Source organism: Misgurnus anguillicaudatus, chromosome 1 (genome assembly GCF_027580225.2).
Source record: "Misgurnus anguillicaudatus chromosome 1, ASM2758022v2, whole genome shotgun sequence".
Classification (NCBI taxonomy): domain Eukaryota; kingdom Metazoa; phylum Chordata; class Actinopteri; order Cypriniformes; family Cobitidae; genus Misgurnus; species Misgurnus anguillicaudatus.
Window position 1 is genome coordinate 19,642,436 of NC_073337.2, and position 16,737 is coordinate 19,659,172.

The 16,737-nt window shown below is 37.5% G+C and overlaps 1 protein-coding gene across 1 annotated transcript in view; it reads left to right on the top strand.

Moving 5' to 3' along the window:
• The first annotated feature begins 1,318 nt into the window (after positions 1 to 1,318).
• drd4-rs (dopamine receptor D4 related sequence) overlaps positions 1,319 to 16,737 on the top strand; it is a 31,226-nt gene continuing 15,807 nt past the window's right edge. Inside the window, exon 1 of the mRNA XM_055189752.2 lies at positions 1,319 to 1,813. The gene's annotated coding sequence lies outside the window, so the exon portion shown is untranslated. The remainder of the gene's footprint in view (positions 1,814 to 16,737) is intronic.

Here is a 16,737-nt window from a genome sequence, read left to right on the forward strand (position 1 = left end):
TGAATACGTATCATGTTACTTCAATTTCTGTTTCGATTGCAGAAATCGTTCTGTTTCTGTTCCGTGTAACCTTGTGGATTTGATATTAAACTCAATTTGCTGCATTTGGATCTGCTGCCTTTGCCTGCCTCTCACCTGCATCATAACATTATTGACATCAAATTCTGTCTGTAAAGTAAAGTAACCAAAGCTTTTTCTCAAACTCCTATGTAATGCCTGTAACCATAGTGACATTCACATTGGTCTCTTTCTTACCATTTTATAAATAGTTTGTATTCTCTATTAATACTATTATATGTACAGTATGCATGCCCACACAGAAATCTGATATATGAAAACATGTAAAACATACACATATTCATGGATTTAACCAGTGTGAAATAATATACAAAATACTAGAAATTGTATTTTTATAGAAATGTAATGCAAGGCACAAGTGTGATCAATAAAAACCCAGCTAAAATTTTTTTTTTGTGATTTACTGGTTTTTACATAAAGTCAAAGATTGAAATCAATGTGGCAATGTGAATTGGTTGATTTAATACAATGACCGTACCTGAAAAATGTTATTCCTTCTATTTTTCATGTTGTATCTAAGCAAGCAAGGCAGAATTACAGTCACCATATTGAGCATTACATTTTCTCCTATTCATAAATGAGTAGACTGTCCCATTCCTTTATATATTTGTATACATTGGCTGGGGTGTATGGGGTGGTCCTAACCAACCATTTGGTTTCCCCAACCATATAGTATCTTAGTCAGACACATTCACATTTGCGTAATAAGCCATGCGCATGCATGCACAAATTTATCCATCCCGTTAAAAGTGCACTCAAGGGAAAATAAAGCCAATTTTGTTTGCATTACTGCTTGGAATTCAAGAACATTTACTGTTCTGAAAGCAAAGCAAGGAAGAAATAAATAAAAGAGGCATAAAAGGGCACCGGAGGGCCGGCCGCCACGACCACAGCAAACTAAACTTAATTGGTTCTTCTCGGATAAATAATGCAACTGAACGCTGGAGTCAAAAGAGCACTCCCTGTCATTTCTCTTCGAGAGCAACCAGTGGGACACGAAGGACATAACCGAGACCCGCGGCTTTACGTGTCAGAGCCAGAAACCAACTCTGGGTCAGTGATTGGTCAACAGCTGTTCTGAGACACGCATCATAGTGAAGGAGCTTTAGTCACTGTCAACCAATCACAGCTGCCACAGGTGTACCACAGCCAATTAAACATGGGAGAGGGAGTGAGAGAAAGAGAGAGAGGAAAGTGAAAAGAAAAATGAAGCGTGAGACAGGCAGACAGACATGTGTAAAGAGAGGCTGTGAGTTAGCAGGGAATAGTGAATTTATAGACATAAAGAAGTCACAAGGAGGGAGGAGAGAGGTGAGAAGAGAAAGACAGTAACAGCAAGAAAAGAGAGAACGTAGCATGCATGAGCTGAGAATGGGAAGGCTTTCTCACTCTCTCATCCAATCCACAGACAGCAGTTAATGAGAGAGAGAGAGAGAGAGAGAGAGAGAGAGAGAGAGAGAGAGAGAGAGAGAGAGAGAGAGACTATAGATATAAAACCACGTTTCTGCCACCTGAAGAAACTTTGTGACGCTTGAAAGACTGTCAGAATATGTTATTAGGGGACAGATAGGCTAAAAGACCGCAGAAGAGATGCTTCTCTTATGGAAAGCAACGTAAAAGCTCTGAGAGTTGAAGGCTGACACCGATGGTTTTGACCTCTGTGTTGACACTTTTAGGAGGGACGAACCCCTTTAATGGATTTCTGATGTTTTTTCGAGACACTGCATTTGTGCAGGTAAGTACGTTTGCTCTTTTACTAGCACTTTTGCTGTTTTTTATTTTTATTTCTTTAGACTCAAATGTTCTTGCTGTTAGCTAAGATATAATACCTACATTAAGACATTGAGAATTTAAGTAAATGAAGTACTGTAAATGTGACTAAATTAAATAGTCTGTTTATATCAGATTTTACATCTATTTGTTTTCGATGAACCAAAACTAAATTTGCCTTTCAAATTATGCTAATAGAAAGGAACACGTCATGAATATGGATTAGCACAGAATTAGATGCAGTTCATGGGGTATCAATACAGTGTATTCTTCTTCTTTTGCCCTGTTATCTTCTGTTGAGTTGATATCTTCTGCATGCTTTCGAATATTGAAGAAAAAGTATTTTTGTGGTGTCTTTAAACAGTACGGTGGGAATCTGGGAATTAAAGTGAAATTTAAATTAGTTTTTTTTTTTAATTTGGAAATACTAAATAAAAAAATAACAAAAGAAGTACTTCATCAAAATTAAATATTCTACACTATTTTTAGGTCACTAATCAAATCTCTGACACTGACCTTTGTACAAAAGGTCATTTTTTTTTCCATTGAAGCACACATCATTCATCATTAGGTTTTGCAACCTGTGGAGTTCATGCCAGCTTAAGTGTTTATTGTAATTACAGCAAAAGTGTTTCTCCCAAAACTGACAATCTTACATGGTATTTATGTTAATAATTTAAAGCAGTATCTTATACTAAAGCAATAAGCCCCAAGAAGCAGTGGGTTACCACTGCATTTTATAACAGCTAAGGGGCGTTGTTAGGCACTTCCGCGTCGTGCCTAACAACGCCCCTTAGCTGTTATAAAATGCACTGGTAACCCACTGCTTTGCGGGGTTTATTGCTTTTATAAAACAGTTACTTCACATGCATAACGTCAGCAGGATTTCATAAAATAAAACACAAATAAGTTGTTATTATATTAGTACAAATATTACTCTTCCGCCAAACAAAGTAGTTCCTCAGAATCAAGTGCGACTAAAAGAGCGCAGTTCCCAACCAACACAGACGCAGCAAAGACACAATGAAAATATAATTAAAGACTGTAGTGTTTATTTTTATAAATCAACATTCATCTAAAATATACATTAACATTTATATCGTGCAACTGTTGTAGTGATAATCAAATATGCGTGGAAGTATGCTTAACTTTAACTCTTTCCCTGTCAGCGGGTTTTTTTAAGTTGCCACCCAGTTTTAGTTGAATGCCTTACAGAAAAATTATCTTCTTTAAATAAACATAAAATATCAAATGAAAGAACAGAGGCTCCACTTTAAAAAAAAAAGTTTCATCCTACCTTCATTAGTTCTCTTATCACCTCTCAAATGTTCAGCTAAAAGTGGAGATAATTCAATTTTTGTGAAGAACTTTTGTAAGAGATCAGATTCAGAGCCATGAACAGTGGCTGTTTCTCAATGTCAAGGATACTTCCATGGCAGGACTAGTCCTTACAGGTCACTTCCTTCAGAGGCTAGGCAAGGCTCCTCTCTAGCATTTGGATAACACGTTAAATGGAACAGGCTAGCAAGTGCACGTCATTGCGTCAATGAAAGGTGTACTTTCGGTGCTGCGCGCATAGGATTGTGGGTGATGTCAGCGCGTGAAGAGCACGAAGGATACACATATGCTTCCTTTCCTGTATATGGGATATTTCTCGAACGATGGACTCAGTCCTTGGCTGAAATTCAGAGGATCCTCGACATCGGAACAGTCCTTCGACGGACATCGATGACGTAGCATCCTCGAAATTCTGGCTTACGAGAATCCTTCCTCGACATTGAGAAACGGCTAGTAAGTACTACACGGTGTTTTCAGTGCTGAGTGAATGCATCAGTGTTTAAGTTGGGTAAGATCGGCATCTAGTGGATAATAGCGGACCTATGAATTTGAGTTAGAAACCCCTCAGAGAACGTTTTCTCTTAATCAATGAGATAACTCAACAATATTTATTGACATTTATCTAGATATCGGCATTAATTGTGCAATTGTAGAAAAATTAAAAATATGATTAAAGACTGTGTTTTTTATTTCCATAAATCAGTACGCAGCAACAGTGGCGCAGTGATACTTATGCAATGCGGTCTGAACCGCGGGGTTACCGGGGTATTTTATCACGGCTTAGAACGCTTTTCAACCAAACAGAATGAAGAACCAGAACGGCCCGTTTTATAATATGTATTATTTGTTACATTTGTAAAAAAAATCAAGAATTGATTAAACTAGGAAAATGTGTAAAGGTCTAACGACTTTGGTCCCACCAGTTTGTACATACACAAAAGTATACAAAAAATGTACTATGTGCAAATAAAATATTTCATTAAATCTAAAGCAACTAAATAAGATATTTTCTCTAATGAAGAGATAAAAGAAAAGTTAATATATTGAAAAAATATGTTTTTCCTTTAACCTGACTATATTTAAATATAGAAGAGGGGCTTATAATGACCCCTTGCCCCGGTCGCTGACCCTGTGCTCGAAATCTTAACCAGTATTATTTACAATACTTTTCCATTAATTAATGTATCATGCTTTTATCCGAATCAACTTAAAGAGCATTCAAGGTACACATTTAATCAGTACAGTATGTGTGTTCCTTTGGATTGATCCCATGACCTTTGCGTTGCTAACGCAGTGCTCAATCATGTTGAGCTATAGGAACACATTTAAACCCCCATCACACAGCATTTTGATCCCAGAAAATTCTGTGTACCTTCTGTGTGAACACAAACACATTCTGGAATTGATTTTGTGATCACTCCCGTAATGAGGACATTGCTGTAACATTTCCAGAATGCGTCCTTTGTGAACAAAAGGGCACCGGGTTTTAAATGCAGTTCAATGCTCATGACCAAAATGTCTGAAATTGAAAAAAAAAACAGATATGGGAGCTTATCACTCTTTGTTCGCCAGCTTAATTTATAATCAAATAAAAAAAGGCACGTGTGGTTTCTTGAGCGAGAAATTGCACGTAATAAGCAAACTTAAAGATGCTACGAAAAAATTCCATCACGTGCACGTTTACAAATACATTATGCTGCGTACACACCAACTGCAAAGCATCGCATTCCTCGCTCTATATTCTTCGCGGGATTTAAATAATAATTTGTCATGCAAATTTTTCGCTTCAGTTTAATGTATTCACCTTGCATGAAGTCGAGTTTAACGTTAATAGTGTGTGTTTTCGTGGCAATCGCGCCCCCCAATTTGCGTTATTTGCATCGCCCCACGTGAGTTAACGTCTATTCGCGTCTTTACATTGACTTGGTATGTAATCTGTGCAAATTCACAATTGGTGTGTACACCCCATTACACGTCATCTATCTTTACGGGATGTGTGTTAACGCATGCAAAGATTCCAGAAAATCATTGGCAGTATGAATGAACCAAATTCACTCTCTTCAGATATATCGCAGACACATTTGTTGTGCTTTTTCTGTATTTGTGTTTGAAAAGGGCTTTAGACATATGAAATACTATTATGAAGGTACACACAGTGTTCTGAAATGATGAGTTTTGGAAACCATAGCAACTAATACAACTCGCACATTTCGACACACACGTACACAGAGTGCCCCAGTGACCCCTCCAACCCCCATAATGTTATTGCTCACAGCTGCTCAAGAGGTCTGATTCAGTTTGTTTGGATCATCTGCTAATGGACATTTGGTGGAGCAGGTCCAACAGAATCACACTGATGCTGTCGAGACCTGGCAGGTGACGGTAATGCAGCTGGGCTTCTTAGCACCTGTTGCTCACTATGCACAAACACCTCCCTAAGTAAGGCTCTGACAAAATGTCACAATTCACATAAAGCTGTACGAATCTCACGCCTCTGCTTAGCATCTGCAGAACGGTGATTAAGTCTATTAATAACTCTCTAAAGAGCACAAACTCCAATTCAAAGAAACTCAGGTTTATTTAGCTTTGAGTGCAGATGAGTCTGTTTCAGACAGTTTTATGAACTCGGGTGTGGATCAGTGAACCACATCTGAGGGCACTTGAAAAGATGGTCTGGGGTTAAGTTCATGTGCAATCCCTTACAAAAATTAATCATTGTTTAACTACAGTTAAAACCAAAAACGTTGGTTACTATGGTTAAACCATGGTTACCACAAAATAATATAAAAAACCATGGTTAACCAGCTTAAAAATTTAATCAACTTAAAATTTACAATAAATTTCAACTTACAAGTACAAGTTGGAACTTAAAGCAATGATTAAATTGGTAACACCTAAAAAAGTTTTTTTCAACTTATATGTATGGCCCTAAGGTGACACTGGAGTAAAAAAATCTAAAGTTTAGTTTCATGTGCTCACGTCACTTGAAACTTTCATGTGCTCATGTGAAACTTTCACGTGCGCACGCAAAACTAAACTTACATTTTTGCTCCATATCCACTTAGGGGCTCCGTAGTTTAAGTAAAAAACACTTTAGGTAAGAAATTTAAGTTGAAAAAATATACATTTGTTTTGTAAAAAAGGTTAAGTTGAAATAACTTAAGCTAATTTAACTTAATTTTTATCATTAATAGCAACTCTTTAATTAAATAGTAAATTAAAGCTTATTAAATTTAAGTACAACAAGGATTTTTTTACTGTGTGCATTTTTTTGTTGGCCAAAACAGCACTGCAGACAAATGGAAGCATTGTTTTGTGTGTGTAATCATCTTTGTTTTTGTGGTAATCCATCTTGATCTCACCAAACTTGGTACATAATTATTTTAGAAGTTGGCTAATTCGTAAGAATTTGTACGAAGTAATTGTGCAAAACCATCCGATGATCATAAAAAAATAACGAAACCCCTCCCCTAACCCCAAAGTCACACCGTCAAGGCAAATCGTACAAAATGTGTGAATGTGGTCGTAGTAATTAATATGAATAAGCCACCTCGTAAAATACATACAAATTGTCATGAGGTAACGTTGGGTAATCACCTTTCTTAACTCTTTCAGTTAAGAGAAAATGCTTCCCTGCCAACAACAAGTTTTTGCGGCAATCCATATTTCCGCTACTATCCACTAGGTGCATCCACTGATCCAAAACAGTAAAAACTCTGTGTATGTTTTGATCATCGCTCTGAATCTGATCTCTGACAAAAGTCCTTTACAAAAATGCAATTATCTCAACTTTTTGCTCAAAATTTTCTATTTTTTAAGAAACGCAATGTACCCATATTTGAGAGGTGATAAAAGAGAACAAATAAAAAAGTATAAAAAACATTTTAGCAGAAGGTCTGTTCTGGAAGTCTGTTCTGGAAGAATTTTATGAAAATCATAAAAAATGCTAGCACTGGCTGACAACTTTTTTTAAAACGCTTAAAAATGCAGCATAAAGTTAAACAACTTGGGTTTGCAAGTCAATTCAACCTACTATTTTAAGTTTTGACCTGTGAATAATTGACATAACTTATAAAAAAATTGAAATTGTTTAACTTAATTTTTTAAAATGAAGTAGCATAAAAATTTATTTTGATTTGACACAAATGCTACAGTGCATGGAAAGAGACCTGAGGCATGTGGAGGAAGTCTGGATCGAACTTGGGTTCATATACAGAGCAATCAAACCAAGTGTGAATACAGTCTAAAAGTGTTAAAAATAGGCACTTCCGATCTCCCTGATCATGTAGTGACCCACTGACCCATCTTTAAGGAGCCTGTTCGCTTTTAATACTGTACATATTTCATGTTTGGCAGCACCCTAAACAATTACAGCTCCATTCACATGATGGGTAAGAATCATGGGCGATTAGACGCCTTATGGCCATCTGGCACTAAAATCCACAGGTTGGTTGCTATGGCACTGTGGACAGCAACAGCAAGTGGGAGGATTTTTTATTTATTGCCCATCCTACCCACATATCAACCTCCTCCTTCCATTGTTCAGTGTGACATGCACAAAGACATTACGTGCCTGAAGAATCTCTTGTGAAATGAAGGAAGTAGATCAGTATGTTATTTCAGGCCCTTGGCGATGAATGTCAACACCAGCATGTTCTGTGCAGTATAGAATGTATACTAAATCATTACCAGATCTGACACCTGACTCTTGGTGCGAAATACTTGAGTCATATGAAGGACTAGAAACCACAACCTGTGATAATCCCAAGCAGAATATGTCCCTGGATCAACATATTTTGCTGGTCCTGTAAAGAAATATACGGTATCTCTAACCATAACCTGTACATGACTGATTGACAAGACACATCTCAATGATTTCTCTAGAATTAGAAAATTGTTGAATTTCTTTTGCCTATATTTTGCTCAGGCATTGCTATTTCACAGCTCAGGATACTTTATTGAGATCACAGTTGTTTCATTTAGGTGTCAATTATTTGCAGTCGTTCTAATATTCGCTATGAGAAATGAAGAAAAAAATGTTTTCGTAACTATTTGATGCAAAGAACCCTTAATAAAATATGAAGTCAGCTAAACATTTTCATAAAGACCCATTTATGCTGTGTTAGATAATAAATCTTTGCTTAATTCTATTGGCTTAGTCATTTTTGTTTTCCCGTTTTTCCTTGAAACGTTCCTCCTTTTAGCCCATTGAGAGTCGCTGGACTTAGAAAACCCCTGCTTACATAATTTTACTTGGGTTGGTTTATGGGTAAATACCAAGTTGTATCTGGGTGCATCTTTTGAACTTAAAGGATAATTCCGGTATTTAACACTTTGAGTCTCATTTCTGGTTTGTTTTGGATGAACTACACTGATGGACACAGAAATTTTGACAATGGGTCGTGTCTTGAGTTTTTGACTCGTTTAGAAGCGTCTCTTGACTGCTTTAGAATGGAAGTCAATGGCCATGCACAAACATGTCATTAAAACAACACTTAACGTTCATTTTCAAAACTGTGCTACTCACCGAGTGGTTCGTGGTGTTCGTTGATGATTAAAAACAAGTTGTGTAGCGAAATACAGTTTCTGTCGTGTTTTATTTGGCATTTTGTAAAATTCCATTGACTTATCTTGGAAGACTGTTTGCTCGCTGATATATCACTCCGCCGCCGGGAAACAGAAAAGGGTCTGTTTGTTTTTACATGTGGTTGTAGTTTTTTCGCTCGGTTTCTCTCAGAAGAAATTTTTCCCATATTTGTAGGGCTGGACCAGAATATTCGAATATTCGTTACGTGGGTTGACATTCGATTTTCAGTTTTGAGATTCAAATATAAATATATATAAATATTTTACAGCGTTAATGCAGAGCTTTTGCCAGACAGGAAGTGCGCTTCACGCTCCCGCTCTATAGGTGGCGCAGAGAGACCAACATCCATAGCCAACAGCAGCACTAGTGGAAGAGATCACCTCAAACGGAAAGCACGCTTCCTGCTTTGGCATTCACGCTAATAGTGTTGTAAATAACGTTCAGTTTCTTGCAAAAACTGATTGATTTGCTTCACAAGACGTCAATATGTCACACGGAGTTATGGGGGATTACTGTTGTATTGGATATATATGCTTTAGCTCTTAAAGTGTGCGGATCTGTTGACTTGCATGACGGAGCACTGGGGTTTCTGCAAAATATCTTCTTTATTGTTTTGCTGATGAAAAAACATATTGGATGGTGTAAGTGTTTTAAATAAACTTGATTTTGAAAGTATGCTACCGTTTTATTACAGTTTGTTGGACTACGTTCATTCATGCTTCAGACTCAAATATAGAGCGGAAGTATATACGCGGTTGTGAGGTATCTGAAAAAATAGTTCCACTATAGCAAATAACACAGATTGAAATCATACATTGCGCCAATATATTTGTTTTTAACCATCAACGAACACCACGAACCACTCGGTGAGTGGTACAGTTTTGGAAATGAACGTTGGGTGTTGTTTTGATGACGTGTTTGTGCATGGCCACTGACCTCCACTCCGAAGCAGTCAAGAGACGCCTCCAAACGAGCCGAAAAGTCAAGACTCGACCCACCGTCAAAATCTCTGTGTCCATCACCGCAGTCCATCCAAAACAAACCAGAAATGAGACCCAAAGTGTCAAACACCGGAATTATCCTTTAACTCAAGTTAAAATAGAGCTAAACCCAAATCCTTGTTAAAAGGGCAACTGATGTTGTTGAATGCCAGGTCCTTAAATCCATTGAGAAGCTGAGATCAAGTAGGAAAAGGTCAATCATACCTTGTACTCATAATCCACTCGGCACTGTCTGGCACAAAGCCGGCGGGGAACGTAAATACCTGGAATCTGGAAACATTGAAGCCGGGCTACTTGATAGCAATCTTACCGCGGTGAAGAGTCATCTCTGTGTGTGTTGGAGTGTGATTGAGCAGAAGTTTCTCATTTAAGAGCCATTCAAGCAGACGGTACCCAGGTCACAACAGATGCCGCAATCGTGGATTAAAGCTAATAAAAAGCAGAGTCAAGATGGGGAAACAGTCAGAATGAATTGGGATGGATTAAATAAAACATCATTCAGCTCATTGAGCATCTCTGGATGTTAGTCAGGATGTACGTTTTTAATTCACTGTGGCTGAAAACCAAACTGTTAAAGATATATGACACCGTCATGTATTTTAACAATTCATTTTTTAAAAAGACTTCATGTATCTTTAATATTTTGTCAGTAAACAATAGTAAAACTTGTTGAGTGCACCATATCTTTACAGTCTCTTTAAAGGGAACATGTCATGAAAATCTGACTTTTTCCATGTTTAAGTGCTATCACTGGGTCCCCAGTTCTTCTATCAACCTAGAAAATGTGGAAAAGATCAATCCAGTAACTTAGTTTTGGTAAACCATTTTCTGCAAGCATGTGAAAAATAGGTAATTGAAATTTGGTTCCCCTTGTGATGTCAGAAGGGGATAATACAGCCCCTTAATATACACTATCCAACCACGGCACTGCCATTTAGTGCAGAGATCAGCTCATTTGCATTTAAAAGGACACACCCAAAAATGGCACGTTGTTGACACCTACAAAGTGGCAATTTTAAAATGTTATAATAAATTTTGCCATTTTCAGCCATAGCTGCATGTCACTGTGGAGGTACCCCTTCAAAAAGTACACATTTGCACCTAAAAAGTTCATATTAGTACCTTAGAGTTACATATTGGGACCTAAGGGTAGGGCTGCACGATTTGGAGAAAAAATCTAATTGGGATTTTTCTCATCAAAATTGCGATTCGCGATTTACAGTGCGATTCATTAGTATATAATAAAAGAACTACATCCAGGTTTGTTGTGGTGGTTTTAATAGCACCAAAGAAAGATGCTGTGCTACTGTTTATTTAAAACCTCTTAAACATTGTACCAAGTTGTCTGCAGGACTTCTGCTATTCTGCAGACAAACTTTTTTTTTAATCTAAGAACATTAAAAAATACAATTTAATTTTTTTTTTTGGAAGTTTTATTTAAAATAACATACATGTATTTTGGCTGTCACTACAACAATGCTTCTGACAAACAATTGTTTAGTTTCTCTTTTAATCATAAGACTATACTCATCTTGTTTTACTTTTCAGGCATCTGTAATAAATGTAAATATATTAGTTATTAGAATCTATGATTTAACATAAGCAAAAAATACAAATAAAAGACTGCACAGTCCTCATTGTAGGATTTTAAATGTGGAGCTGCAGAAGCTTGTTCAGTTAAGAGTAATGAGTGATTTAAATTTTTGGTGTGTAATAAACATTTCTGACACAAAAAGCACCAGGTTACTGTCACTTTAAGACACAAGACAGCTTTAAAACTGCTCTGCTTCAATATACTGATAAACATCCAGCTGTTTATGTTCACTTAGACAAGAAAGAAAACTTAAGTTTAGTGATCACGCGTGTGCTGACTGCTCTCTGTGTGCGCGCTTCATGAACCCTCATGCCTGTAAATATTCAAAGCGGCGCAGATGTGCTTGTGCAAGAAAGTATAATGTACCTGTTTCGTCTGCTGTGTTCCGGGCTTTAATGAAACCTGCTTATAGTCTGATGAGGCGCTTGTCATTGTTTGCGATGCATGACGAGAAACGGACGTATATACACCTTTCTTTAAGTCCAACATTACACAAAAGGGAAATGTTTTCGCGCATTTCTGCCCTTTCATTTGCCGGTTAATGAGTTATTGCGTTTTTAAAATGACTGAATCCAAAATCTGCCAACTTCATGACATTCCGCGTTGTGCAGTTAATTCCATTTGTATGCATTTCGCGATTCTGTCCGTGTTTTCCGCATCGCGGAATTCATATGGCCGTACACTTTGTTGAGGAGTTGAACTGCTGCTCGCGCTCATGTTTTCCAAATGGTGTGATGACGTGTAGTCAGCACCTCAGTGTTCATGCACTCTATTGGTCTAAACTGCATCAAACGTAAAATGCGCATGAAGCAAACTGTCAAAAACTGCGTACTAGATGATTGTTATATTTAATAGTTTTGAATCGAAATAATCGCATTTCTTGCGATTCGAAAATCGCATCCATTCACATCGGGATTTCGGTTTAAAAACGATTAATCGTGCAGCCCTACCTAAGGGTGCATATTAGTTCCTCAAAGGTACATATTGGTACCCAGCTAGTCATCTTTTCCCCACAAAGATCAAATGTCAATAAGCGTCTATGACAGAAAACAGATTTTATAGCATCACTTCCTTACAACGTACGATCAAATTAGAAACTATAAGCTGATCTGCAGTCTGCCTACATCTCTGCGGTTTCTGAGACTCATTTCAGTCCGTATTATATCTAATCTCATCCTGCCATCAAAATAATTATCTCATTTTAAAGTGTGCTTGTCCTATCAATTCTTTTTTCATTTTCTACATCTGAGTTCTCCTAATTGACAGTCCGAGGGCTGCGCTTCTGATCGACTGTGACCTCGCACATAGCAGCTGTGCGCAGACCACTCAAGCGTTGAGTTTATTCAAAACCCTAATGATATTTTACCATGTAGGATCCATCGCTGTTAAAACGTCTGTAATTGGTATAGAGGGAATAACGGTTTGCTTTTATAATGCATCAGCTATCGCCATAACATCACCTCCATCACACAGAGCTCATAGCAAAACATAGGGCTGAATTCAAAAGCATAAAACCTTATTTGCTCTCACCTGCAATCTTCTTCAAGGTCATTGCACTTTATTATTTAAAGTATGTGCTGTTTGTCTGGTGCAGATAGCACTAGTTGTGCTTGTATAGATATAAAACGCTAACCTTCTCAGTGAATTCCCTTACAGTGCCTGTAAAGCAGATTTAAATTGGCATTTTTCTCTAACAAGTGTGTATTGAACGCTTTAAGGCCACATGACAAGAGAAAGAAAGAGATTACGTGAGAGCAAACATTGAGTCACCAGTTGATCTATAAGATTTGAGACATGAAAATGAATGACCAAAATCTCATAGCAGGCAATTTTCTTGAAGCTCCAAATGGCGGATGAAGAGAGTCTGCAATCATATGTCACCTCACATCACCTTTATTCATCTCTGAAATGAAATAAAGCTGAAACCTTATCATGGTCTACAATTGGACTAGTGCCGTTTAACAAAACAAATGGGCGCTAAAAGAGAAGCTTTGTCGATTATGTTAGAAACATGTTTTATAAACCTCTAGCTCTGCACTGCATCAGCTCACCATTGGCGTAACTCCGATACTTCGCAAATAACAGATATTAGAGCTTGAACTGAAAGTGTCAGATGTGTCAATCAATGAAAAGCCATTGCTACAACTCTACAAATACACATAAACAGTACACTCACCTAAAGGATTACTAAGAACACCATACTAAAACTGTGTTTGACACCCTTTCGTCTTCAGATCTGCCTTAATTCTACGTGGCATTGATTCAGCAAGGTGCTGAAAGCATTCTTTAGAAATCTTGGTCCATATTGATAGGATAGCATCTTGCAGTTGATAAAGATTTGTGGGATGCACATCCAGGGCACGAAGCTCCCGTTCCACCACATCCCAAAGATGCTCTATTGGGTTGAGATCTGGTGACTGTGGGGGCCATTTTAGTACAGTGAACTCATTGTCATGTTCAAGAAACCAATTTGAAATCATTTGAGCTTTGTGAAATGGTGCATTATTGTGCTGGAAGTAGCCATCAGGGTACATGGTGGTCATAAAGGGATGGACATCAGAAACAATGCTCAGGTAGGCTGTGGCATTTAAACAATGCCCAATTGGCACTAAGACATCCCCCATACCATTACACCACCACCACCACCACCACCAGCCTGCACAGTGGTAACAAGGCATGATGGATCCATGTTCTCATTCTGTTTACGGCTAATTTTGACTCTACCATCTGAATGTCTCAACAGAAATCGAGACTCATCAGACCAGGCAACATTTTTCCAGTCTTCAACTGTCCATTTTTGGTGAGCTCGTGCAAATTGTAGCCTTTTTTTCTATTTGTAGTGGAGATGAGTGGTACCCGGTGGGGTCTTCTGCTGTTGTAGCCCATCCGCCTCAAGGTTGTGCGTGTTGTGGCTTCACAAATGCTTTGCTGCATACCTCGGTTGTAATGAGTGGTTATTTCAGTCAAAGTTGCTTTTCTTTCAGCTTTAATCAGTCTTCCCATTCTTCTCTGACCGCCACAGGATGGCCGCATACTGGATGTTTTTTCCTTTTCACACCATTCTTTGTAAACCCTAGAAATGGTTTTGCATGAAAATCCCAGTAACTGAGCAGATTGTGATAATAAAAAGATGTAAAGCTGCATGTACACTGCCAGCGAGCGATATAAACTTGTTAATTTCAATGAAAGCATGGTAACTTTCATGAGCAAGAGCGACAGTGACCATTCGCGACAGAAAGTGGGTTTGTTCAGTGACACAATGAAGTTAAGATAAGTTAAACTTTATGCAAATAATGAGTGATTTTCGGAGGCAACTACTACCAATGGGAGTTCAGCGGTGGAGTTCACGTCATCCTTCTTTTAACTGTTACTAGGAAAACCAGAATTAGTGACACCTCCCAACGACCTCATTCAAAGAGATAACCCAGGATAAGAAATGACTTCCAACATGATTTACAACCAGTAATGGGACAAAGAGACAAAAGGGCACGACAAGAGAATAAACGTCAATCCCATAAAGTATTGCAAATGACAAAAAATTGATTTGATGTCATGATTATAATTTAAACGCAATTTCCAAAACGATTAAGGTGAATAACAGGGAACAATGGCGTCAACAGTTGCATAAGTTACATCACTGATGAACAATCAATGAGCTCATAGGTCTGTCTTTAAAGGCTGATATGTTAAAAACCAATTCTCCCAGTGAAAAAATTAATGTGATTTTTTTCTATTTAACTAATAATATTTTTAAATAGAGATAATATTTCATACAAACACACACACATCGCATCTAAAATCGACCAAGAACATCACATGCACGATTTAAACACCATTAATGTCTGATGATGTAACATGTACGCAAGCAAACACACACTCTCTTCCCCTTCACCTGGACATTTTATAGCTGCTGTGAATGACCCCTCAATCATCTCTAAGCTTTCTCCTTCAACGTCATAAATCTTCTAAAGGACTTTTAGCAACACAAAGGAAACGTCATTTCTGAACACCATGCATGAATCAAACCGTTTAACGTTGAAAAACACTTCCTGTCAGTCGTTTCTCAGACATAAAAAGACAAACGGCTCAAAGGGTGAGACTGCCGACTTTCGTTCTGATTTACGCTTGCCATTAGTTTTTCTCTGCTGCAATTCAAAAGTTGACAAAAGACAACTACCAAACATTTACTAATAAGAAAATCTTTAAGCTTACATTTAAATTATTTCATAACAGCACACGCTTTTCTGAACATCTCACGAAAGCCTGGCAAGCTTTGATTAGCTCAGAGAGCAAATCACTATACTGAAGTGATGAAGGCAGCAATTACCTTGATCATTTTCCTTTGTTCTGTTATGATGGAATGTAGCAGCTCCGAACCGTTCTGGCTATAATTAAAACCGGCGTAACCTGGATGTGCTTGAAGGTGGGAACAGTTTCAGAGCTAAACCAAGAGAGGGTTCTCGATGATGGCTTGACAGCCATAAGCAACATAAAGAGATAAATAAACAGTAGATTGAGTTGATCGAGTAGATCGTAACTACAAGTGAAGTGTCAATTGGTATCTTTAAGAACTCTTAGTAGATTATTCCTTCACTATTCCCTACAGTATATAGCAAAGGAAATCGAAGACACTAACGTAAATAACATGCGACGGAGAGTACTGTTTTGAAATTGTCATTATAAACATTATCGCCTATTTAGTAATTTGGTTGCACTGCGCACTCTTGTTATTTATTTTTTATTATGGTGCGTTGATCTATATGGGGTGGGCTTTCCTGGTCCTGGAGGGCCACTGTCCTGCAAAGTTTAGCTCCAATCCTAATCAAACACCTCTGAAAAATCTAATCAAAGGCTGCAGGATTACTTGGAAATGCCATTCAGGTGTGTTTAATTAGGGTTGGACAAACTTTGCAGGACAGTTGCCATCCAGGCCAGGAATGCCCACCCCTGATCTATGGTTACTTCATGTATGAGGTCATAATTCGTACTCAAATAATTTTTTTTTAAATTTTATTTTAGATTTTAAACTATAGGAGGACAGATCCTATATAAAGTAATTCCTGTGTAGTAATGCATAGTGGTTTTATGGATTGTAACGTAAATCAGTAAAATTCATTTTATCAGTGTTTGTCACTTTTGTCATTTTGTTTGATGTATTCATTGAGAACAATAACAACTGCTTGCCATGTTTACTTACGTTTGCTTTCAGTTTATGTCTGTTTACTATATTTAATACAAAACACTGTTTATCACATTTATTTATTTTTAAGATTTCATAAAGTAGAAAAAAATGTCAACAAGAATAAACATAAAGAATAAACGTTTAACTCTGCAAACCCTGTACCGGGTCCAAAATTAATTATTATGAT